This window comes from Bombina bombina, chromosome 4 (assembly GCF_027579735.1).
Source record: "Bombina bombina isolate aBomBom1 chromosome 4, aBomBom1.pri, whole genome shotgun sequence".
Lineage (NCBI taxonomy): Eukaryota > Metazoa > Chordata > Amphibia > Anura > Bombinatoridae > Bombina > Bombina bombina.
In genome coordinates this window covers 852,669,981-852,696,622 of record NC_069502.1, presented here as the reverse complement: position 1 = coordinate 852,696,622, position 26,642 = coordinate 852,669,981, and the positions used below count along the sequence as shown (strand labels likewise).

At 36.9% G+C, this 26,642-nt stretch overlaps 1 protein-coding gene across 1 annotated transcript in view; it reads left to right on the top strand.

The window, feature by feature from the left end:
* LOC128657289 (gastrula zinc finger protein XlCGF17.1-like) overlaps positions 1-26,642 on the top strand; it is a 73,295-nt gene that overhangs the window by 12,395 nt on the left and 34,258 nt on the right. The gene's annotated exons all lie outside the window — the stretch shown is intronic.

The window sequence follows — 26,642 nt, the reverse complement described above, 5'->3', positions numbered from 1 at the left end:
CACTGTAAAGCAGCAGTGCATTGATTATTAACTGGCTTTTTTCAAACACTCCCCTAGCCTTTCCCAGTCTGCAAAGCTGTTTGTTCTGAATTTAAGACGTTCTTAAGAGCATTGCATCTTTTTATTACTACATTTCTATTTTGGACCAAGAGAAAAAGAAACAAATTTATTCGACATTTTATAATTTAGTTTGTCTGCAGCTAATTTGCAATGCAATTTTCAACTACTGCACTATATTATAAAACGTTAAAAATGGTTTATTCTTTATTTAACCAACACATTGCAATTGAACTGGTTCTTTAGTGTAACTGCCTAATTTAAAATTGAATTTTATTTAAAAATGGCCCGCAGAAACATTTTCACTAAAAAAATCTCATCATAGAAAGTGAAAAAAAATTCTGCCACTGGGGTGCTATAATTATACCTGTGTATCAGCACACACAGCTTGTCTATATGACTCACACCCAGTACTACTGCAGCTGTAGCGCTATAATTATACTGTATATCAGCACACACAGCTTGTCTATGTGACTCAGACCTAGTACTACTGCAGCTGTAGTGCTATAATTAAACCTGTGTATCAGCACACACAGCTTGTCTATATGACTCACACCCAGTACTACTGTAGCTGTAGTGCTATAATTATACCTGCGTATCAGCACACACAGCTTGTCTATGTGACTCACACCCAGTACTACTGCAGCTGTACTGCTATAATTATACCTGTGTATCAGCACACACAGCTTGTCTATATGAGATCAGACCCAATACTACTGCAGGTGTAGTGCTATAATTATACCTGTGTATCAGCACACACAGCTTGTCTGTGACACAGACCCAGTACTACTGCAGCTGTAGTGCTATAATTATACTGTGTATCAGCACACACAGCTTGTCTATGTGACTCAGACCCAGTACTACTGCAGCTGTAGTGCTATAATTATACTGTGTATCAGCACACACAGCTTGTCTGTGACACAGACCCAGTACTACTGCAGCTGTAGTGCTATAATTATACTGTGTATCAGCATATACAGCTAGTCTATATGACTCACACCCAGTACTACTGTAGCTGTAGTGCTATAATTATACGTGTGTATCAGCACACACAGCTTGTCTATATGACTCACACCCAGTACTACTGTAGCTGTAGTGCTATAATTATACCTAGGTATCAGCACACACAGCTTGTCTATATGACTTGCACCCAGTACTACTGCAGCTGTAGTGCTATAATTATACCTGTGTATCAGCACACACAGCTTGTCTATATGACTCACACCCAGTACTACTGTAGCTGTAGTGCTATAATTATACCTATGTATCAGCACACACAGCTTGTCTATGTGACTCAGACCCAGTACTACTGTAGCTGTAGTGCTATGATTATACCTGTGTATCAGCACACACAGCTTGTCTATGGTGACTCACCCAGTACTACTGCAGCTGTAGTGCTATAATTATGCCTGTGTATCAGCACACACAGCTTGTCTATATGACTCTCACCCAGTACTACTGCAGCTGTAGTGCTATAATTATACTGTGTATCAGCACACACAGCTTGTCTATGTGACTCAGACCCAGTACTACTGCAGCTGTAGTGCTATAATTATACTGTGTATCAGCATATACAGCTAGTCTATATGACTCACACCTAGTACTACTGTAGCTGTAGTGCTATAATTATACCTGTGTATCAGCATATACAGCTTGTCTATGTGACTCACACCCAGTACTACTGCAGCTGTAGTGCTATAATTATACTGTGTATCAGCACACACAGCTTGTCTATGTGACACAGACCCAGTACTACTGCAGCTGTAGTGCTATAATTATACCCGTGTATCAGCACACATAGCTTGTCTATATGACTCACACCCAGTACTACTGTAGCTGTAGTGCTATAATTATACCTAGGTATCAGCACACACAGCTTGTCTATATGACTCGCACCCAGTACTACTGCAGCTGTAGTGCTATAATTATAACGTGTATCAGCACACACAGCTTGTCTATATGACTCACACCCAGTACTACTGTAGCTGTAGTGCTATAATTATACCTGTGTATCAGCACACACAGCTTGTCTATGTGACACACACCCAGTTCTGCTTCAGCTGTAGTGCTCTAATTATACCTGTGTATCAGCACACACAGCTTGTCTATGTGACACAGACCCAGTACTACTGCAGCTGTAGTGCTATAATTATACCCGTGTATCAGCACACATAGCTTGTCTATATGACTCACACCCAGTACTACTGTAGCTGTAGTGCTATAATTATACCTAGGTATCAGTACACACAGCTTGTCTATATGACTCGCACCCAGTACTACTGCAGCTGTAGTGCTATAATTATAACGTGTATCAGCACACACAGCTTGTCTATATGACTCACACCCAGTACTACTGTAGCTGTAGTGCTATAATTATACCTGCGTATCAGCACACACAGCTTGTCTATGTGACTCACACCCAGTACTACTGCAGCTGTAGTGCTATAATTACACCTGTGTATCAGCACACACAGCTTGTCTATATGAGATCAGACCCAATACTACTGCAGGTGTAGTGCTATAATTATACCTGTGTATCAGCACACACAGCTTGTCTATGTGACTCACACCCAGTACTACTGCAGCTGTAGTGCTATAATTACACCTGTGTATCAGCACACACAGCTTGTCTATGTGAGATCAGACCCAGTACTACTGCAGCTGTAGAGCTATAATTATACTGTGTATCAGCACACACAGCTTGTCTATGTGACTCACACCCAGTATTACTGCAGTTGTAGTGTTATAATTAAACCTGTGTATCAGCACACACAGATTGTCTATATGAGATCAGACCCAATACTACTGCAGGTGTAGTGCTATAATTATACCTGTGTATCAGCACACACAGCTTGTCTATGTGACTCACACCCAATACTACTGCAGCTGTAGTGCTATAATTATACCTATGTATCAGCACACACAGCTTGTCTATGTGAGACAGACCCAGTACTACTGCAGCTGTAGAGCTATAATTATACCTGTGTATCAGCACACACAGCTTGTCTATGTGACTCACACCCAGTACTACTGCAGCTGTAGTGCTATAATTATACCTGTGTATCAGCACACACAGCTTGTCTATGTGACACAGACCCAGTACTACTGCAGCTGTAGTGCTATAATTATACCTGTGTATCAGCACACACAGCTCGTCTATGTGAGATCAGACCCAGTACTACTGCAGCTGTAGTGCTATAATTATACTGTGTATCAGCACACACAGCTTGTCTATGTGACTCAGACCCAGTACTACTGCAGCTGTAGTGCTATAATTATACTGTGTATCAGCACACACAGCTTTTCTATGTGACACAGAGGGTGATACAAGTAAGGGGAGCTGTATATGAAATTTTAGATATAGATAACATAATTATTGGGCCTTGGTGTGGAGTTTATCCTTTTGTTAGGACCCTCCCCGCCCTCGGCCCTTAGTTTTTTAGCCTGAATGTAGTAAATGTTGTGCCAATGGTCCATCTTAACTTAATCACCATCACTTGATTTTAGTACCACTCCTCAAACTTTTTAATGTTTTCCCTCTTTTCATTTTGCACTTAAACATTTTTCTTTTGATTCACCTAATAGAACATAGAAAGTTATTTACTGATTTATTCACTTATAGCATTCACTTGAGAGACGATATGTTCACACCTGGAATATTATTACAGGGACCAATTTAGACTAGCACTGCCCATTTTAGTGATTGTTGTTCCATTGGCCGACACCCCCTAGAAACATCCCTCACAGGTAACACTTCTAGATCTCTGATGAAGCGCATGTGAGCATGCGCGAAACGCGTCAGATCTAGCACCCCTTGCACACCTGTGTTTGTGCTAACCACCTCTGTATATCTAATAAAAGTCACCTGGCTTCAAGTTCCTGAGTCCTCGCCTTTCTTCTTGTATCCTGTATTCGGCTGAGCTAGCCCTGAGGACCGGAACCAACATCCACTATTTCAGTCCTGTTTGCCTGGCGTACTTCTGCACAGCACCCTGCCTTTTGTCCCCTGGTGGACTCCGACTGAGGAAAAAGCAGTTTGGGTACGCCAGTGATTAGTACCTGGTCATCGACGTGCCATCGACCTAGCACGCTGTGTGCTTCGACTACCCGCAGCCCCGTCACAGCACTGAGCCTCCTGTGGTCCCCTGGTGGATCCAAATAACGACAACTCCGGAGCAGGCCCATCTCACTGCCGGTCGCCTCAGATACGTCATACTAGGCGACACAGCGGCAGGCACGCAGCACGACTGGGCGCACAGACACGTAAGACGTCATCATCGGCGACGACGCGGAGAATAGACTGCATCATACCACGCCGAAGACGGGTTCCTTCCCCACAGCAGCAGGAACTTTGCAACACAGGTGTCTATTTCAGCGGGCCTACAGAGGAGCAGAGACAAAGCGACTACTTACGTGAGCCAGCAGTAAATTACAGCAGCACTCACGCATCACCTCCTACAACCACAACTTTCCAGCAGACACAACCCCACAGAGGGACTGGGCCTGATATCACCAAACAGGTAGCTATATGCTCTGGATCGTTGCTTATTTATCTGTTCGCCTGTTTTGTCTTAAAAACACCAGCTCTTGTATCTTGTGCCACCGCAAACACGGTCAGCTCAGTTTCTACTGACCGACACACTCACGCTGACCACAACGACACTGCATCTAATAGACACCTGTTGTGATACAAACAGTATTGGTCATTTCACCTACACAGGACTGAACTTTAACAACCGATAAGAGAGACAGCATCATCTTTGTTTCTTAAACTGGTTTTGCTCATTATTCTGTTCTCTCTTTAGTTACATATTTTTCATTGATATACAATGGCCGAATTGCCAGAGACTGTAACTACACACCCCACAGGGGAATCCTCTGACGATAAACGCAGGCATATTCTGGCCACAGCACTTCAAGGGGCTAATGCTTTACCGACAGTACCTAGGGAAGAAAATTTGCCCTCATTATTTTCAGGCCTGGAGAAACTCCGATTTAAGGAGACCAATCTTTGGTGGGACATAGAATTCTTGGACTTGTATATTAAGGAGGGGAAGGTCCCACGTGGGCTAAGGATGAAAAAATTCCCCTCCTTCGCCCAACAACTACCAGAGTTTATGGAGGAGTGGAACCACACTCTAACCAGATGTTCCATGACCCTTATGAACCAACTACTGAGACATAAAAGACAGGAAAGAGATCTAATCCTGACTGAAATCAAAACCACAGAGACTCTCATTCAACCTTTTGAGGCCACTACCCAATATAAAGATTACACAGTCCAACTTGAGGAAACCATCAATAAATTAGATATTGACTTATCTAGCCGAAAAGTGTCTAAATATAACCGTGACACTAAGGACTATGACCTAAACATAGTTTACTCATGGCAACAACTCAGGCCCACCAGGGGGAGGGGGAATTCCAACACCCCTAAGAATAGCAATAAAAAACGCAGGGGCAACACAAATGGGAAGAGAGTCACTTTTTCTAGTATAGAAGCCACTGACTCAGAAACATCTCTCCCACAATCCCCCAGCACTCCCACAGCTGAGCCTAGTGAACCCTCCACCTCTGCCAATATAGACACTAGTGTCCCCACTAGAACGACTCTGGCCACCCTTGTTAAATCACCCAGCCAAACCAGCACTCCCAAAGCATCTAGTCAGGCACACCGTTACCCCAGCAGGGCAGCCTCAAAAAAACAAAAAGAAATAACGAATGTAATTAATCTATCAAAAATTGAACTCACACCTGCACAGATTTCTATACTTAATAAAGGACTCACTTTTGCACCCAGCACGAATTTTGATGTCTTTTCTACTGTTATAGACATCAACAGATAAGTGCGCAAACTTACACTAAAGAAACACTTTTCTGACACAGATATGGAGAATTCTACTCCAGAGCCTCCCTCAACACTTTCAGTCAACATTCACTCAGGACTGTTATTTAGAGACCAATGTGATTTTAACACTCTGTTATCATTACAAAGCAACACCTCCAGTCCCCCACTATCCACACATTATTTTCCACACAAAGACCGCTCATTCTTTTACCCTGTTCAGGCCAGAAGCCCCAATATTGAATTATATCAAGACACAGTATTGAGAGACATCATATCACTCCACGAGACCACAAAAGACACTCACACAACAGTAAAACACAATATTACCCATGAGGAAAAAAATGCACTGGCAGAACTAGAGATCAACCCTGACATAGTAATCACACAGGCCGACAAGGGTGGGGCTGTAGTGATCCTCAACACTACTGATTACATGGAAGAAATTGATGTGCACCTTGGGGACACTTCCACCTACACACGTTTAGGCTATGACCCCACCTCCAGGTTTTCCCTAGAACTGCTTTCGTTCCTGGATACGGCCCTAGAGAATGGTTTCATTACCAAGGAAACCATGGAATATCTATTTGTAGAGCACCCTCTGATCCCAACCTTCAGGGTTGTGCCCAAGATACACAAGACCCTGACCAGACCCCCAGGGAGACCCATAGTGGCCAGCATGGGGTCCCTATGTGAGAGACTGGGGGCCTGGCTAGACTCAGTCCTTCAACCCATAGTTACCTCACTGCCAGGCTACATTAGAGACAGTGCTCACCTTCTTCATCAATTGAATGACATCAAGTGGCAACCCACTTTTCAGTGGCTTACCATAGATGTGACAGCCCTCTACTCCAGTATACCCCACTCTAAGGGACTGGAGGCCCTGGGCAAAATGATTAGGAGATATACTTCATTCTCTGACGAATACATCCAATTTGTAGTTTCCACTGCCAAATTCCTTCTCTCACACAACTACTTTGTCTCTGGGGGGGAATTCTACTTGCAGAATTGTGGCACAGCCATGGGGGCAAAATTTGCCCCCGCATATGCCAACCTATACATGGGCTGGCTTGAACTTAACAGCATTTATGCTGATGACTTCCCCCTCAGGGACAATCTAGTTGTGTATGGCCGTTATATTGACGACCTTATAGTCATTTGGAATTCAGACAACCAGACAGAGGTACACACTCTGGTAGACCTCCTCAATGACAACCAGTTTAACCTTAAATTTACATATTCATCATCACCCAATTCTATAGCTTATCTAGACTTACATCTTTACATTGACGAAGGATCTAACATTGTGTCCACTATATACAGGAAGACCCTAGCACGCAACACCATACTTAGAGCAGATTCCTGCCATGCTAGACATACTATTAGGGGCATCCCCAAAGGCCAATACATTAGGGCGCGCAGAAACTGCTCTAACATTCAACAGTATAGGACACAGGCAGATGCAATCACCCAGAGACTTCTAGAGAGGGGGTATAATAAGAAGTTACTAACACAAACAGCTAATCAAGTGAGCAAAATAGAGAGGCAGACTCTGTTCTCAAGCTACTCTACTAGAAATACTGCTAATATCACAAGGAAAAACGTATCTACTGATGAAATTGTCTTTTCCACCCAATACAGCAGACAATTTGATGAGGTTTGTAAAATAGTACTTAAATACCTACCCATTCTCCAGAGTGATGCCAAACTACAACATATAACCAAACAACAAATCAAATGTGTAGCAAAGAAGGCCCCCACAGTGGGAGACAGGGTTAGAAAACATTTTACTAACAAACCCACACCTGTGACACACTGGCTCAGCCTCAGCAAAGGCTTCTTCAAATGTGGCCACACCTGCAAGAGTTGCACTTACACTCAGAAAACAGATCAATTCACCTCTTCCAGCACGGGCAAAACATTTTCCATCAAACAAAGAATAGATTGCACTACCCGTTTTGTAGTATACTTAATCACATGCCAGCAGTGCTTACACCAATATGTAGGTCTTACCACACGACCACTTAAGGATCGAATCAGACAACACTTATTATCTTTAGAAGATGAAATTCCGAGAACCCCTGTGGCCAAACATTTTCGGTCTCATGGTAATCATATTAAACATCTTTTCAAATTTATAGGCATCGAACATATCCACAATGACATCAGAGGAGGGGATAGGGCGGGGAAACTTCAGAAGAGAGAGGCATACTGGATATTTACCCTTTGTACCAAATTTCCCCATGGCATTAATATGAGACAAGACCTAGACCTTTTCATAGACTACGTCCTACATATGCCCTACCAGCAGGGGTATCCTTTGCCCCTCCCCTAAAACTCCTTTCCTCCCCCCACTCCCCCCCCATTACCTTTCCCTCCTCTCCTTATGTCCCACATTCAAGTCCAGGCCCAGGAAATATTTGACCCTAGGTTATTGTTTTATTTAGACTATTTTTAGTGTTCCCTTTGTCCTTAATTGGTTTGTAACTTACACCTTACATCCAGTCTATTTTTCTGGTCTGTAACTTATACCTTGCATTCAGTCTATTCTTTCTTCAATGGCCATTTCTGATCTTAGAATTGCTTACTGCCCTAATTTAGCAATTATTTTCTCTGATCAGACCTCTGTATCCCCCACCCGGGTTTTTGTTTAATTACAAAGAGGTTTCCCAGAGTTGGCAAGTAATGCCCAATAGGTTTAGTTTCTCTTTTTTCCCCCCTTGGCCCTGACACGAAAACTAGGTATTCACTCTATATACTGTGTCCACTTGCTTGGCCATTTCGGGTTCCTAGAAACCATTACCCCCTTGGCCTTGCCCAAGCATTCTATCAATCACTCCACCTATGCAGCTATGATATGGCCATAGAAAACTTCTTATTATCATTACTACTTCCACTTTTTCTTCTTTTTTCCTTTTTCTTTATTTCTAATATCTAATTTAATTTTATATTTAATTCTTTTTACATGCCCTATTCACATATGTTTTACTCTCTATATACCTTATTGTTAATATTAATTTTTTCAATAGCAAGATACCTCTCTAGGTAGGCACACAATGCCCCAACTTAGTAATTTTAGACCCCTTAATTAAAGTATTCCCCTTTTTTCTTTCTCACTCACAGGTGAGCCCCTGTGACATATAGGAATAATGCCTCCCTTAAAACCTTTTGTCTACTCAAAACTTAGTTCTATAACTAACAATTTAAACTCATTTCCTTAACTGACAATGAGAATTTTATGGTATAGTAAACATTACAAGTGTCTCGGTTACCAAGATAGGAACTTAATGTTATGAAGAAAACTAACCCATAAAATTTAAGAATAACCTACCAATGGTTCTTTGTGGCCTAAGGGCAAAATCATTTTAAGGATACTTCAGATATAGAATTTAGCAGCATGTTGACTTATATCACAAAGCATATAGAAAAGACAGGAATTGAATATAGAATAAATAATAAAAAATAGAAAATTAAAAACAAAAAATCAATACAACAAACAATAACTTACACTAATACATGACACCAATACAGAAAAATGAATAAATAACAAAATAAAAAAATACACAAACACAAAAAAAAGTAGTAACAGTAATCACACTGCACACTTAGGATGTGTGTTTTTAACATAATTATTGGGCCTTGGTGTGGAGTTTATCCTTTTGTTAGGACCCTCCCCGCCCTCGGCCCTTAGTTTTTTAGCCTGAATGTAGTAAATGTTGTGCCAATGGTCCATCTTAACTTAATCACCATCACTTGATTTTAGTACCACTCCTCAAACTTTTTAATGTTTTCCCTCTTTTCATTTTGCACTTAAACATTTTTCTTTTGATTCACCTAATAGAACATAGAAAGTTATTTACTGATTTATTCACTTATAGCATTCACTTGAGAGACGATATGTTCACACCTGGAATATTATTACAGGGACCAATTTAGACTAGCACTGCCCATTTTAGTGATTGTTGTTCCATTGGCCGACACCCCCTATAAACATCCCTCACAGGTAACACTACTAGATCTCTGATGAAGCGCATGTGAGCATGCGCGAAACGCGTCAGATCTAGCACCCCTTGCACACCTGTGTTTGTGCTAACCACCTCTGTATATCTAATAAAAGTCACCTGGCTTCAAGTTCCTGAGTCCTCGCCTTTTTTCTTGTATCCTAGATAAATATATAGTGTAAATTATAGTGCAAATATAAATTTGTGATGAAAATATAAGGATGGTGAAATGAGATAATATGTGAAGGGATATGTAATCCTATTAAACGCTTATGTAAATATGATATATATATATATATATATATATATATATATATATATATATATATATATATATATATATATATATACACACAATGATGAGGAAGGTATTAGTTAGATAGAATATCATAAGACTTGATTAATATCAATTGGTAAATATCACAAAAAGGTATGGGAAATATGTACATTAAATTAAGGGGATATAAGTAAAGCAGAGTATCAAAAAAGTACAGTAATACTGATTTCGCTATCTATAAGCGAAAGTTTAGGCTATGGAATTTTCAGATTAATTTGGATACTTTGTAATATTTTGAGATATTAATGATTCTCTAAAATTTATACATACAAAAATATCTTTGATAAAATAAAAGAAACAAACATGTATGTACACAATAAGAAATAATAAAAAATAAGATAGAAAATGTGTGTAGTAATGATATATATATTTAATACCAATAAAAACAATATAATACGATAAAAATATACGATATAGAGCTCATATACCAAAATACCATTGACAATATAAAATTAATCTCACTGCAGTGGATACAATAAAAAAATAAGTCCAACAATTGCTTGTGATGATGTATATCGTAAAAGCTTGACTAAAGGTTATTTAAGCTTATTATGCCGTTGGGCGTATAAGATTATCACTAAAGATGTAGATGTGACACTTCGTGAGTAAAGAGAAAATATATATATTGTTCCAGATGGATACTATGTTTAGATACAAATTATCTCAGTACTTTACATAAAGTGTTTCTTAGCTGCAGCTGCACGCTGAACTTGTACTCACATTTAGAGTTGAAAAAAACTTTCCGGTTCACTTATGTTTTTGATCAGCTGATGGGAAAGTAGGATATGGTGCCTTATTGGTCGATGGTGTCCAGCCCTTATGGTGGGTAAAAGATTGCTTATATTGCAACGCTATTAGTAATAGCAAATGTTCGATTAGTGAAATGACTTCGCTGATTCTCTGTGCTTGATGTTTAGTGGTGCAGGTGATCGCTAATAGTATTAGCAAAGAGTTTGGATGTGATCACGCTGGAATCCTCAAAGCTTTAATGTTGTTTAGAGTCCAAACAATCTAGAGAGATGCAAAGTTTTTTTGACACTGAAACTGTTTACCTTCGTAAGGTTTGCAGGAGTTTCAACTTCCAGACAAGGTAGTGATGCAGTCTGTATAGTAGGAGACTGAAGGTGAGCTGTTATCGATAGCCAGGTATTGTGGTTGAATCTCGTAGCCTTAGGGTTAAGGAACCATAGGATTCTATAGCTTATTTGTAGCTATGAAATATCCAATAAGTTGGTGGGAAGTTTGTAGTCACTCAGAGGGCAAATCTACACGTTTCGGCCGTAGCCTTTATCAAGATGCCCAACAAGTGCAGGTAGTGTTTCTTTTAAAGGGTGAAGTTGTATCCCTATTGGAGGATTTTGAATTTGTATTAACCTATGGTGTCAATACTAAGCCGTGGAGCAATAAGTTTCAGCTGTTTATAATTTTGTGGAGTCTTGGCACAATTGCCAGAAATTGGTTCATGCAAAGTTAACACTAAACTTTTCTCAAAACAATTGTGAATATAAATGCAGAATGAAAATATAAATGCAAAAATAAAAATAAAACAAGGAATATAAAAAAATACATAATCTATAATAAAACTTTAAGTAAGATATATCTTTATTGTTAAAATAACTTCCTTTTTATATTCTTAAACCTAAATCAACTAGTGTTGAATACACAATTGGTTCAAATCGAAGTCGATGTGTGAAGAAACATTTTGCAAAAAGTTTATATAAATATATATATATATATATATATATATATATATATATATATATACATTTGTGCACTTCTAATATCTATAGCCTTGTGGGAGCGTTTTTATTTTTGTTCTTGTTGTCGAGTTAAAATATTTGATATCCCAAATTTTGCACTATACTTTTTTATAATGAACCAAGTACAATCTTGTAGGGGTTAAACTTATGGGCTGTTATAAGTGTGAATCTTTATATAGTTGTAGTTGTAACTGTATGCTAGTTTGGTTCTATATTATATAAAAACAACAGTAAACGAACTTGCTTTTATGTATTGATTGACTAGCTAGCCTTTTGGCATAAATAGATACTAAGGTTTGAGTGTAAACAGAAATTTCTTAAGTCAAAGGCAGGGATATAATAAAGTGCATAGAATTCTAACTATATTGACTCAAAATACAATAAAATGAAATAGAAATCATAATATAAAGTCATATTAAAAAGGTTGTGTTATTGGTAAGCATTGATATATTATTAAAGCCTAAAAATTAGCAATATTACGCTATACATGTGAGAGGGTGTGTGATAAGGTGTTATAGAAAGTGCTTGATATTCTTCTAGAAAAAGGGGGCAATAATTTATTACGAATAATACTTCTACTATTTGGATACTATCTTGAATATTATCTAATAAATCTAAAGTTATAGGATTAAATATGGAGTTTGACTTAAACTTCCTAATCTAATCTTGAAACTTTCTTAAACAAATTCGAGTTTAGATAATTGAATACATCTATATCTCTATAACTCCTTATATGAAGACTATATTTTTAACCCATTTCAGGATGGCAAATACGATTCCCACCCAAAAAAAATGATGTCTGGGATCTGTCTAAATATCCAAATATCTATTTGATCTATCCTGTTGGTTCTCTTTGAAGGTATTTCACCCTGAGATACATATATTGATATATCCAAAACACTACACTAACAGTTGTATACCAAACTTATATTATCATTCATATCATTTTATATATCATCCTTTATACTATTCTAATATGTACATTTTATATTTCACGAAATAGAGAAAAAAATCTTTTTCCTTAATTTTTCCAAAATTTCCCATCACATATATGTATTTTTTTCTCCTCACTAAATAGTATTTATTTTTTGTATATACATTATATACTTTTCATGTTTCTTTCATGTAATTAGCAAGAGTCCATGAGCTAGTGACGTATGGGATATACATTCCTACCAGGAGGGGCAAAGTTTCCCAAACCTCAAAATGCCTATAAATACACCCCTCACCACACCCACAATTCAGTTTTACAAACTTTGCCTCCCATGGAGGTGGTGAAGTAAGTTTGTGCTAGATTCTACGTTGATATGCGCTTCGCAGCAGGCTGGAGCCTGGTTTTCCTCTCAGAGTGCAGTGAATGTCAGAGGGATGTGAAGAGAGTATTGCCTATTTTAATACAATGGTCTTCCTCTAGGGGATCTATTTCGGTCGTAGAGATTTCTTCACCTACCTCCCTTTTCAGATCGACGACATACTCTTATATACCATTACCTCTACTGATTCTCGTTTCAGTACTGGTTTGGCTTTCTACTATATGTAGATGAGTGTCTTAGGGTAAGTAAGTCTTATTTTATTTATGACACTCTAAGCTATGGTTGGGCACTTTATATGTAAAGTTCTAAATATGTGTTTAAACTTATATTTGCCATGATTCATGATAATCAGTATTCCTTCATTCAGACTGTCAGTTTCATTTTTTGGGATAATGCATATGAATAAATATTTTTTCTTACCTTAAAATTATTTTCAATTGACTTTTTTCCCTGCGGGCTGCTAGCCTCGCGGGGGCTGAAATGCTTCAATTTATTGCGTCATTCTTGGCGCAAACTTTTTTGGCGCAAAATTTTGTAATTTCCGGCGCCTTAATTGACGCCGGAAGTTTATTCGTAGTTGCATCATTTTTGACGTTTATGCATTTTAGACGTTCTTTTGCGCCAAAAAATGTGGGCGGCGTTTTTTTCGCCGTCAGAGGATGTGGCGCCATTCTTGGCGCAAAAAAATATGGCCGTTGTTTTTTTCGCCGTCAGAGGATGTGGCGTCATTCTTGGCGCCAAAAAATATGGCCGTTGTACTTGGCGCCAATAATGTGGGCGTCATACTTGGCGCCAAAAATGTGGGCGTCATTCTTGTCTCCACCTTTTTCCACATTATTTAAGTCTCACTTTTTCATTGCTTCTGGTTGCTAGAGGCTTGTTCATTTGGCATTTTTTCCCATTCCTGAAACTGTCATTTAAGGAATTTGATAATTTTGCTTTATATGTTGTTTTTTCTATTACATATTGCAAGATGTCTCAACCTGACCCTGGATCAGAATCTACTTCTGGAAAGACGCTGCCTGATGCTGGTTCTACCAAAGTTAAGTGCATTTGTTGTAAACTTTTGGTATCTGTTCCTCCAGCTGTAGTTTGTGTTAGCTGTTATGATAAACTTTCTAATGCAGATAGTGTTTCCATTAGTAATAATCCTTTATCCGTTGTTTTTCCTTCAACATCTAATGTTCAGGATGTTCCTGTTAATGTGAAAGAATTTGTTTCTAATTCTATTAGGAAGGCTCTGTCTGTTATTCCTCCTTCCAGCAAACGTAAAGGTCTTTTAAAACTTCTCATATTTCAGATGAATTTTTAAGTGACTGCCATCATTCTGACTTATCTGTTTCTGATGAGTTCTATCTGGTTCAGAAGATTCTGCCTCAGATATTGACACTGATAAATCTTCATATTTATTTAAAATGGAATTTATTCGTTCTTTACTTAAAGAAGTATTGATTGCATTAGATATGGAGGAGTCTAGTCCTCTTGATACTAAATCTACTAAGCGTTTAAATTCGGTTTTTAAACCTCATGTAGTTATTCCAGAAGTTTTTCCAGTTCCTGATGCTGTTTCAGAAGTAATTTCTAGGGAATGGAATAGTCTGGGTACCTCATTTACTCCTTCTCCAAGGTTTAAGAAATTGTACCCTGTGCCATCTGATAGATTAGAATTTTGGGACAAAATCCCTAAAGTAGATGGGACTATCTCTACTCTTGCTAAACGTACTACTATTCCTACGACGGATAGTACTTCCTTTAAGGATCCTTTAGATAGGAAGCTTGAATCCTTTCTAAGGAGAGCTTATTTATGTTCAGGTAATCTTCTTAGACCTGCTATTTCTTTGGCTGATGTTGCTGCAGCTTCCACTTTTTGGTTGGAGGCTTTAGTGCAACAAGTGTCAGACCATAATGCTTATAGCATTGTTAAACTTCTTCAACTTGCTAATAACTTTATTTGTGATGCCATTTTTGATATCATTAGAATTGATGTCAGGTATATGTCTTTAACTATTTTAGCTAGAAGAGCTTTATGGCTTAAATCTTGGAATGCAGATATGACTTCTAAGTCAACTTTACTTTCTCTTTCTTTCCAAGGTAATAAATTATTTGGTTCACAGTTGGATTCAATTATTTCAACTGTTACTGGGGGGAAAGGAACCTTTTTGCCTCAGGACAAAAAATCTAAAGGTAAATACAGGGCTGCTAATCGTTTTCGTTCCTTTCGTAAGAATAAGGAACAGAAGCCTGACCCTTCCCCTAAAGGAACGGTTTCCGTTTGGAAACCATCTCCAGTCTGGAATAAATCCAAGCCTTTTAGAAAGTCAAAACCAGCTCCCAAGTCCACATGAAGGTGCGGCCCTCATTCCAGCACAGCTGGTAGGGGGCAGGTTACGATTTTTCAAAGATATTTGGAGCAATTCGATTCACAGTCTTTGGATTCAGAACATTGTTTCACAAGGGTACAGAATAGGTGAGAAGATTTTTTCTCTCTCGCATTCCAGTAAACCCAGTGAAGGCTCAGGCATTTTTTAAATGTGTTTCAGACCTAGAGTTGGCTGGGGTAATTGTGCCAGTTGAAAAACAGAATACCAGGTTGCGCCTAATTAATCTTATCCTGGGTGTCCAGGACAAAACTAATTGTCTAAAAGTGAAAATATACAACTAAACTAAATTGTAAATAAATATTTGAGGTGGTAAAATTTGAGGTGGTAAAATTTAATTAAATTGTAAATAAATATTTGAGGTGGTAAAATTTATAAAATATGGTTTATTAAAATATTTATGAGACAATGAATAATCCTTAAGATTAGTTTATTCTAAAAATATTTATACTAAAAACATATATATATATACAATTTTATTGGAAAGAACAGATATAAACATATAAAAAAGTTAATATAATACAGATACAAATTGTAAATTTAAAATTTGACTGGCCAATCCAACTTAAGTTTATATAATAAATCCTTTAATAAACTGGACACATTGCATCAGTAACCTAAGGGAACCATTCGAGCAATATATGCAATAAATCAAAAGATAAATATATAAATATAGTATCTAGTTAATAAATAAAATTTGTGTAATTGTTCAAATGTTGTTGTGTAATTGTTCTAATGTTGTTGTTTGATTAAAAACCATCCATATGACAGATATAATAGATTTCAATGATTATGCTGTTTTGTGGTGTATCTTTCTAGCAGTTCAATTCCTTGTGTTTCTTCGTATATACTATTTGTCCACTTCTAGCAGGATAAGGCAAGAATCACTTTCCCAAAAATATTCAGAAAGATAATTGTCATATAATTAGTTCCAGGAGATGTATTCAGCAAATACCGGTATAAGCTATTATTTCAATGTAATCCTTCATGAGGAGAAATTTAATATAAGTCTTACTTTCAAATTTGCAGGTAGGAGCGTTATCCTAGGTCCACATAGAGTTTTTTATTTTGAAAGCAACCGCTCCCTTGCTTAGTAGCGTCTTGTTCTCACGCTAGCGGTGGTTGATTCAAATCCCAGGCCGGTCCATCTCATACAGTCATCCGTCACTTCCTGTTTAACAGTGACTCGGTATCCTCACAGTGGATATCCCCAGACTGATGTGTCCTCAAGAATTGGAAAAGTTTGAACGCTACGCGTTTCAGCCGCTACTGCAGCCTTTCTCAAGCGATTTTGATTCTTAGCCTCATTTATCCTGCTATTTTATAGGCCATAGTCTGAAAATTTTAATTGAATAATTGTGATTTAAATATAAATCAATTTATCAATTCGATGAAAATGGAAGGGAACGAAGAAACCTAAAATGCTTGTCAATAAAATAGTATAGCAAACATAAATCTTTTTGTCTATTCTTCAAAACTTATTTATTTGAATTGTTTAAAGTCGTTAATAAATATTTGTTCAAAAATAAATATGTTTCCTAAATTGGTTTCAAACTCGTGGTCTTACAGTTGGGAGAGTGATGTTCTCTCCACTGAGCTATATATAAGTCAATTAAACCTGTTGATATTTATAGTATTTGAAGCTCTATTTTTGTTGTTTCTCTACCAGACTTATTTCCCTTATTTAATCCTAATAATTAGAGTTCCCCCTTAATCTGGGTTTATTAAAACAGCATTTCTAATGTTGTTATAAGAAATGACCACAAAAAATTGAAACTCATAATAATAATAATTCTTAGTTGGGAATTGAACTCATAGACTCCTGGTTTGAGGGATGGTGGTCTTACCACTGGGCTAACAGAAATTGCATAGTAAGAGAGTATTTTCATATATATATTGTAATCAAAATTTATTTATTTGTATTGTTTGAAGTCATAAATAAATATTCGTTCAAAAATATATATATTTCCTACATTGGTTTCGAACTCGTGGTCTTACAGTTGGGAGAGTGATGTTCTCTCCACTGAGCTATATATAAGTCAATTATACCAGTTGATATTTCTAGTGTTTGAAGCTCTATTTTTGTTGTTTCTCTGTCAGACTTTTTTCCCTTATTTAATCCTAATAGTTAGAGTTCCCCCTTAATCTGGGTTAAAAATTAAAAGTTAATGTAGAAAGGGGGTTAAGTGGAAATCTATATTTAGTCCTTTCGGGTGTTTGGTCTCTAACTCATATATCCACTTATATTCCAATTTTAAAAGCTCATTTTGTACATCTCCACCCCTCCAATCTGGGTTTAACTTATCTATGGCTATGTATTTAAAATGTTTCAGATTACAATTATTACAAGCTAAAAAATGTCTTGGTACAGGGAGGTCTTCATTTTTTTATTCTGTAGCATTCTCTATTGATAAGATAGGTTCCCTCACTCTTTCTCTGACGGGTCTTGTGGACTCTCCTATATATTGTTTTCCACATTTACAATTGATGAGGTAAATAATATTTTTATCTGTACATCTTATTAAGGACTTTATTTCGTATTCTTTACCAGTAACGTTCGAATGGAATTTTTTCTTTTTCTCAGAATGCCTGCACGCTTTGCATGCTAGACATGGAAAAAAACCTTTTAGATCTTCTCCCAAGAGGTCTTTATCCTTTTTCATATTTCTTTTTCTTCTTAAATCTGTTGGTGCTAGTCTGTTTTTTAGGTTATTAGCTCTTTTGTCTCATTTCATTTGTTAGTTTTGTTTCTAATTCATTCATTATTTTCTTAATTATATCCCCTTTATTTGTTGTAGTGATCAATTCTATAGTATCAGTATTATTCTCATTGCTACTTGTAATGTTTTCTTCAAATATATTATTCAGACTGTCATAAATAGTTGTTCTTAAATTAAAGACATCTGAATTGTTAGTCATGGTGATTATAATATTAAGCTAACTTACACTAATACAATATCTTGGTAAAGATTTTAGTGTTTTAGTATGTAAGGCGAATGTAAGATATCAGTACTAGTGGTGAACTATAGTTTCACTAAACAACCCAGTTATATCAATAAAACCTTTAAAAAATTGATATTAAGTGGATACAGTGGAAAAACAGAAAACCAGGTTGCGCCTAATTAATCTTATCCTTGGTGTCCAGGACAAAACTAATACCCAATATAATAACAACTATAAGGAAGTAGAGAGGATCATAAAAAAACATTGGAATATTCTAAAATTAGATGAAAAACTAAGAGGAGTGATAGGTGAAGCTCCAAATATAGTATACAGAAGAGCTAATAACCTAAAAAACAGACTAGCACCAACAGATTTAAGAAGAAAAAGAAATATGAAAAAGGATAAAGACCTCTTGGGAGAAGATCTAAAAGGTTTTTTTCCATGTCTAGCATGCAAAGCGTGCAGGCATTCTGAGAAAAAGAAAAAATTCCATTCGAACGTTACTGGTAAAGAATACGAAATAAAGTCCTTAATAAGATGTACAGATAAAAATATTATTTACCTCATCAATTGTAAATGTGGAAAACAATATATAGGAGAGTCCACAAGACCCGTCAGAGAAAGAGTGAGGGAACATATCTTATCAATAGAGAATGCTACAGAAAAAAGAAATGAAGACCCCCCTGTACCAAGACATTTTTTAGCTTGTAATAATTGTAATCTGAAACATTTTAAATACATAGCCATAGATAAGTTAAACCCAGATTGGAGGGGTGGAGATGTACAAAATGAGCTTTTAAAATTGGAATATAAGTGGATATATGAGTTAGAGACCAAACACCCGAAAGGACTAAATATAGATTTCCACTTAACCCCCTTTCTACATTAACTTTTCATTTTTAACCCAGATTAAGGGGGAACTCTAACTATTAGGATTAAATAAGGGAAAAAAGTCTGACAGAGAAACAACAAAAATAGAGCTTCAAATACTATAAATATCAACAGGTTTAATTGACTTATATATAGCTCAGTGGAGAGAACATCACTCTCCCAACTGTAAGACCACGAGTTCGAAACCAATTTAGGAAACATATTTATTTTTGAACAAATATTTATTAACGACTTTAAACAATTCAAATAAATAAGTTTTGAAGAATAGACAAAAAGATTTATGTTTGCTATACTATTTTATTGACAAGCATTTTAGGTTTCTTCGTTCCCTTCCATTTTCATCGAATTGATAAATTGATTTATATTTAAATCACAATTATTCAATTAAAATTTTCAGACTATGGCCTATAAAATAGGATAAATGAGGCTAAGAATCAAAATCGCTTGAGAAAGGCTGCAGTAGCGGCTGAAACGCGTAGCGTTCAAACTTTTCCAATTCTTGAGGACACATCAGTCTGGGGATATCCACTGTGAGGATACCGAGTCACTGTTAAACAGGAAGTGACGGATGACTGTATGAGACGGACCGGCCTGGGATTTGAATCAACCACCGCTAGCGTGAGAACAAGACGCTACTAAGCAAGGGAGCGGTTGCTTTCAAAATAAAAAACTCTATGTGGACCTAGGATAACGCTCCTACCTGCAAATTTGAAAGTAAGACTTATATTAAATTTCTCCTCATGAAGGATTACATTGAAATAATAGCTTATACCGGTATTTGCTGAATACATCTCCTGGAACTAATTATATGACAATTATCTTTCTGAATATTTTTGGGAAAGTGATTCTTGCCTTATCCTGCTAGAAGTGGACAAATAGTATATACGAAGAAACACAAGGAATTGAACTGCTAGAAAGATACACCACAAAACAGCATAATCATTGAAATCTATTATATCTGTCATATGGATGGTTTTTAATCAAACAACAACATTAGAACAATTACACAACAACATTTGAACAATTACACAAATTTTATTTATTAACTAGATACTATATTTATATATTTATCTTTTGATTTATTGCATATATTGCTCGAATGGTTCCCTTAGGTTACTGATGCAATGTGTCCAGTTTATTAAAGGATTTATTATATAAACTTAAGTTGGATTGGCCAGTCAAATTTTAAATTTACAATTTGTATCTGTATTATATTAACTTTTTTATATGTTTATATCTGTTCTTTCCAATAAAATTGTATATATATGTTTTTAGTATAAATATTTTTAGAATAAACTAATCTTAAGGATTATTCATTGTCTCATAAATATTTTAATAAACCATATTTTATAAATGTTACCACCTCAAATATTTATTTACAATTTAATTAAATTTTACCACCTCAAATTTTACCACCTCAAATATTTATTTACAATTTAGTTTAGTTGTATATTTTCACTTTTAGACAATTAGTTTTGTCCTGGACACCCAGGATAAGATTAATTAGGCGCAACCTGGTTTTCTGTTTTTCCACTGTATCCACTTAATATCAATTTTTTAAAGGTTTTATTGATATAACTGGGTTGTTTAGTGAAACTATAGTTCACCACTAGTACTGATATCTTACATTCGCCTTACATAATTGTTCCAGTTCTGGAACAGGGTCTGGGGTTTTATTCAAATCTATTCATTGTACCAAAGAAGGACAATTCCTTCAGACCAGTTCTGGATCTAAAAATATTGAATCGTTATGTAAGGATACCAACATTCAAAATGGTGACTATAAGGACTATTCTGCCTTTTGTTCAGCAAGGGCATTATATGTCTACAATAGACTTACAGGATGCATATCTTCATATTCCGATTCATACAGATCACGATCAGTTCCTGAGATTCTCTTTTCTAGACAAGCATTACCAGTTTGTTGCTCTTCCGTTTGGCCTAGCAACAGCTCCAAGGATTTTTTCAAAGGTTCTCGGTGCCCTTCTCTCTGTGATCAGGGAACAGGGTATTGCGGTATTTCCTTATTTGGACGATATCTTGGTACTTGCTCAGTTTTTACATTCTGCAGAATCTCATACAAATCAACTTGTGTTTCTTCAAAGACATGGTTGGAGGATCAATTTACCAAAGAGTTCATTGATTCCTCAGACAAAGGTAACCTTTTTGGGTTTTCAAATAGATTCAGTGTCCATGACTCTGTCTCTAACAGAAAAGAGACGTCTGAAGTTGGTTTCAGCTTGTCGAAACCTTCAGTCTCAATCATTCCCTTCGGTAGCTTTGTGCATGGAAATTCTAGGTCTCATGACTGCTGCATCGGACGCGATCCCCTTTGCTCGCTTTCACATGAGACCTCTTCAGCTTTGTATGCTGAACCAGTGGTGCAGGGATTATACAAAGATATCACAATTAATATCCTTAAATCCCAATGTTCGATCTTCTCTGACTTGGTGGTTGAATCATCATTGTCTAATTCAAGGGGCCTCTTTTGTTTGTTAAACCTGGACTGTAATCTCAACAGATGCGAGTCTTTCAGGTTGGGGAGCTGTATGGGGATCTCTGACAGCGCAGGGGGTTTGGGAATTTCAGGAGGCGAATTTACCAATCAACATTTTGGAACTCCGTGCGATTTTCAGAGCTCTTCAGTTCTGGCCTCTTCTGAAGAGAGAATCGTTTATTTGTTTTCAGACAGACAATGTCACAACCGTGGCATATGTCAATCATCAAGGGGGGACTCACAGTCCTCAGGCTATGAAAGAAGTATCTCGGATACTTGTATGGGCAATTCTTGCTAGTTCATTAAAGGGACAGATCTCAGCTCTGTCCATCTTGTTGCACAGGCGTCTGTCAGAAAATCCAGACGTCCAGGCCTTTTGTCAGGCTTTAGCTAGAATCAAGCCTGTGTTTAAAACTGTTGCTCCGCCATGGAGTTTAAACCTTGTTCTTAACGTTCTACAAGGAGTTCCGTTTGAACCCCTTCATTCCATTGATATAAAGTTGTTATCTTGGAAAGTGTTATTTTTAATGGCTATTTCTTCGGCTCGGAGAGTCTCTGAGTTATCAGCTTTACATTGTGATTCTCCTTATTTGATTTTTCATTCAGATAAGGTAGTTCTGCGTACTAAACCTGGGTTCTTACCTAAGGTAGTCACTAACAGGAACATCAATCAAGAGATCGTGGTTCCTTCCCTGTGCCCGAATCCTTCTTCAAAGAAGGAACGTCTTCTACACAATCTGGATGTAGTTCGGGCCCTCAAGTTCTACTTGCAGGCAACTAAGGATTTTCGACAAACGTCTTCCCTGTTTGTCGTGTACTCTGGTCAGAGGAGAGGTCATAAGGCTTCGGCTACCTCTCTCTCCTTCTGGCTTCGTAGCATAATTCGTTTAGCCTATGAGACTGCTGGACAGCAGCCTCCTGGAAGAATTACAGCTCATTCTACTAGAGCTGTGGCTTCCACTTGGGCCTTTAAGAATGAGGCCTCTGTTGAACAGATTTGCAAGGCTGCAACTTGGTCTTCGCTTCATACTTTTTCCAAATTTTACAAATTTGACACTTTTGCTTCTTCGGAGGCTATTTTTGGGAGAAAGGTTCTTCAGGCAGTGGTTCCTTCTGTATAATGAGCCTGCCTATCCCTCCCGTCATCCGCGTACTTTTGCTTTGGTATTGGTATCCCAGAAGTAATGATGACCCGTGGACTGATCACACATAACAGAAGAAAACATAATTTATGCTTACCTGATAAATTCCTTTCTTCTGTTGTGTGATCAGTCCACGGCCCGCCCTGTTTTTTAAGGCAGGTAAATATTTTTTAAATTATACTCCAGTCACCACTTCACCCTTGGTTTCTCCTTTCTCGTTGATTCTTGGTCGAATGACTGGGAGTGACGTAGAGGGGAGGAGCTATATGCAGCTCTGCTGGGTGAATCCTCTTGCATTTCCTGTTGGGGAGGAGTTATATCCCAGAAGTAATGATGACCCGTGGACTGATCACACAACAGAAGAAAGGAATTTATCAGGTAAGCATAAATTATGTTTTTAACTCGACAACAAGAACAAAAATAAAAACGCTCCCACAAGGCTATAGATATTAGAAGTGCACAAATGTGTGTGTGTGTATATATATATATATATATATATATATATATATATATATATATATATATATATATATATATATATATATATATATATATATATATATAGTTATATAAACTTTTTGCAAAATGTTTCTTCACACATCGACTTCGATTTGAACTAATTGTGTATTCAACACTAGTTGATTTAGGTTTAAGAATATCAAAAGGAAGTTATTTTAACAATAAAGATATATCTTACTTAAAGTTTTATTATAGATTATGTATTTTTTTATATTCCTTGTTTTATTTTTATTTTTGCATTTATATTTTCATTTTGCATTTATATTCACAATTGTTTTGAGAAAAGTTTAGTGTTAACTTTGCATGAACCAATTTCTGGCAATTGTGCCAAGACTCCACAAAATTATAAACAGCTGAAACTTATTGCTCCACGGCTTAGTATTGACACCATAGGTTAATACAAATTCAAAATCCTCCAATAGGGATACAACTTCAACCTTTAAAAGAAGCACTACCTGCACTTGTTAGGCATCTTGATAAAGGCTACGGCCGAAATGCGTAGATTTGCCCTCTGAGTGACTACAAACTTCCCACCAACTTATTGGATATTTCATAGCTACAAATAAGCTATAGAATCCTATGGTTCCTTAACCCTAAGGCTACGAGATTCAACCACGATACCTGGCTATTGATAACAGCTCACCTTCAGTCTCCTACTATACAGACTGCATCACTACCTTGTCTGGAAGTTGAAACTCCTGCAAACCTTACGAAGGTAAACGGTTTCAGTGTCAAAAAAACTTTGCACCTCTCTAGATTGTTTGGACTCTAAACAACATTAAAGCTTTGAGGATTCCAGCGTGATCACATCCAAACTCTTTGCTAATACTATTAGCGATCACCTGCACCACTAAACATCAAGCACAGAGAATCAGCGAAGTCATTTCACTAATCGAACATTTGCTATTACTAATAGCGTTGCAATATAAGCAATCTTTTACCCACCATAAGGGCTGGACACCATCGACCAATAAGGCACCATATCCTACTTTCCCATCAGCTGATCAAAAACATAAGTGAACCGGAAAGTTTTTTTCAACTCTAAATGTGAGTACAAGTTCAGCGTGCAGCTGCAGCTAAGAAACACTTTATGTAAAGTACTGAGATAATTTGTATCTAAACATAGTATCCATCTGGAACAATATATATATTTTCTCTTTACTCACGAAGTGTCACATCTACATCTTTAGTGATAATCTTATACGCCCAACGGCATAATAAGCTTAAATAACCTTTAGTCAAGCTTTTACGATATACATCATCACAAGCAATTTACCTTTTAAAAGGTGTCAATACGGGACTTTTTAAACATTGTTGGACTTATTTTTTATTATTTTTTATTGTATCCACTGCAGTGAGATTAATTTTATATTGTCAATAGTATTTGGTATATGAGCTCTATACCGTATATTTGCAATGCTATTATTATATTGTTTTTATTGGTATTAAATATATATCATTACTACACACATTTTCTCATATCTTATTTTTTATTATTTCTTATTGTGTACATACATGTTTGTTTCTTTTATTTTATCAAAGATATTTTTGTATGTATAAATTTTAGAGAATCACTAATATCTCAAAATATTACAAAGTATCCAAATTAATCCGAAAATTCCATAGCCTAAACTTTCGCTTATAGACAGCGAAATCAGTATTACTTTTTTGATACTGTGCTTTACTTATATCCCCTTAATTTCATGTACATATTTCCCATACCTTTTTGTGATATTTACTAATTGATATTAATCAAGTCTTAGGATATTCTATCTAACTAATACCTTCCTCATATATATATATATAATATCATATTTACATAAGCAGATTTTAGGATTACATATCCCTTCACATATTATCTCATTTCACCATCCTTATATTTTCAGCACAAATTTATATTTGCACTATAATTTACACTATATATTTATATATATCTAAAATTTCATATACAGCTCCCCTTGTATCACCCTATATGACTTTTTGACAGCTGTTTGGAGGAACTACTGTCGTTTTAGGGTTAGAGCAATATACTTCATTTCTCCTCTCCTTTTAGGTGTACTCACTCAAATCTGTTTTCATCACACTATGTGACACAGACCCAGTACTACTGCAGCTGTAGTGCTATAATTATACCTGTGTATCAGCACACACACAGCTTGTCTATGTGACACAGACCCAGTACTACTGCAGCTGTAGTGCTATAATTATACCTGTGTATCAGCACACACAGCTTGTCTATGTGACTCAGACCCAGTACTGCTGCAGCTGTAGTGCTATAATTAGACAAGCTGTGTGTGCTGATACACAGGTATAATTATAGCACTGCAGCTGCAACAGTACTGGGTCTGAGTCATATAGACAAGCTGTGTGTGCTGATACACAGGAATAATTATAGCACTACAGCTGCAGTAGTACTGGGTCTATGTCACATAGACAAGCTGTGTGTGCTTGTCTATGTGACCAGGTCTGCGCCCGCTGGGCAGGAGTCCCAAAATAGGTTCTCCCATTTGCCCATATATAAGTTGGCGTAGCTAGGCGCAAACCTGGATCAGGTTTGCGCCTAGCTACGCCAACTTATATATGGGCAAATGGGAGAACCTATTTTGGGACTCCTGCCCAGCGGGCGCAGACCTGGTCCTGTATAAGAGATACATAGATGACATCCTCATCATATGGAAGCGGTCTGTTGAAGACCTTCAACACACCATAAATGTGATGAATAACAACAGAATGAATCTAAAATTCACACATGAAATAAGCAAAAACAACATCCACTTTCTAGATTTAAATATAAACGTAAAGGAAGGAAAACTCTCGACCGCTACATAATTCAAGGATGTAGACTGTAATAATTACATCCATCAAACCAGCTGTCACCATCAGAGATAGAAATCGAACATTCCGAAAGGGCAGTTAATGAGGATCAGGAGAAACTGCTCTGATATAGAGAAATGGAAAG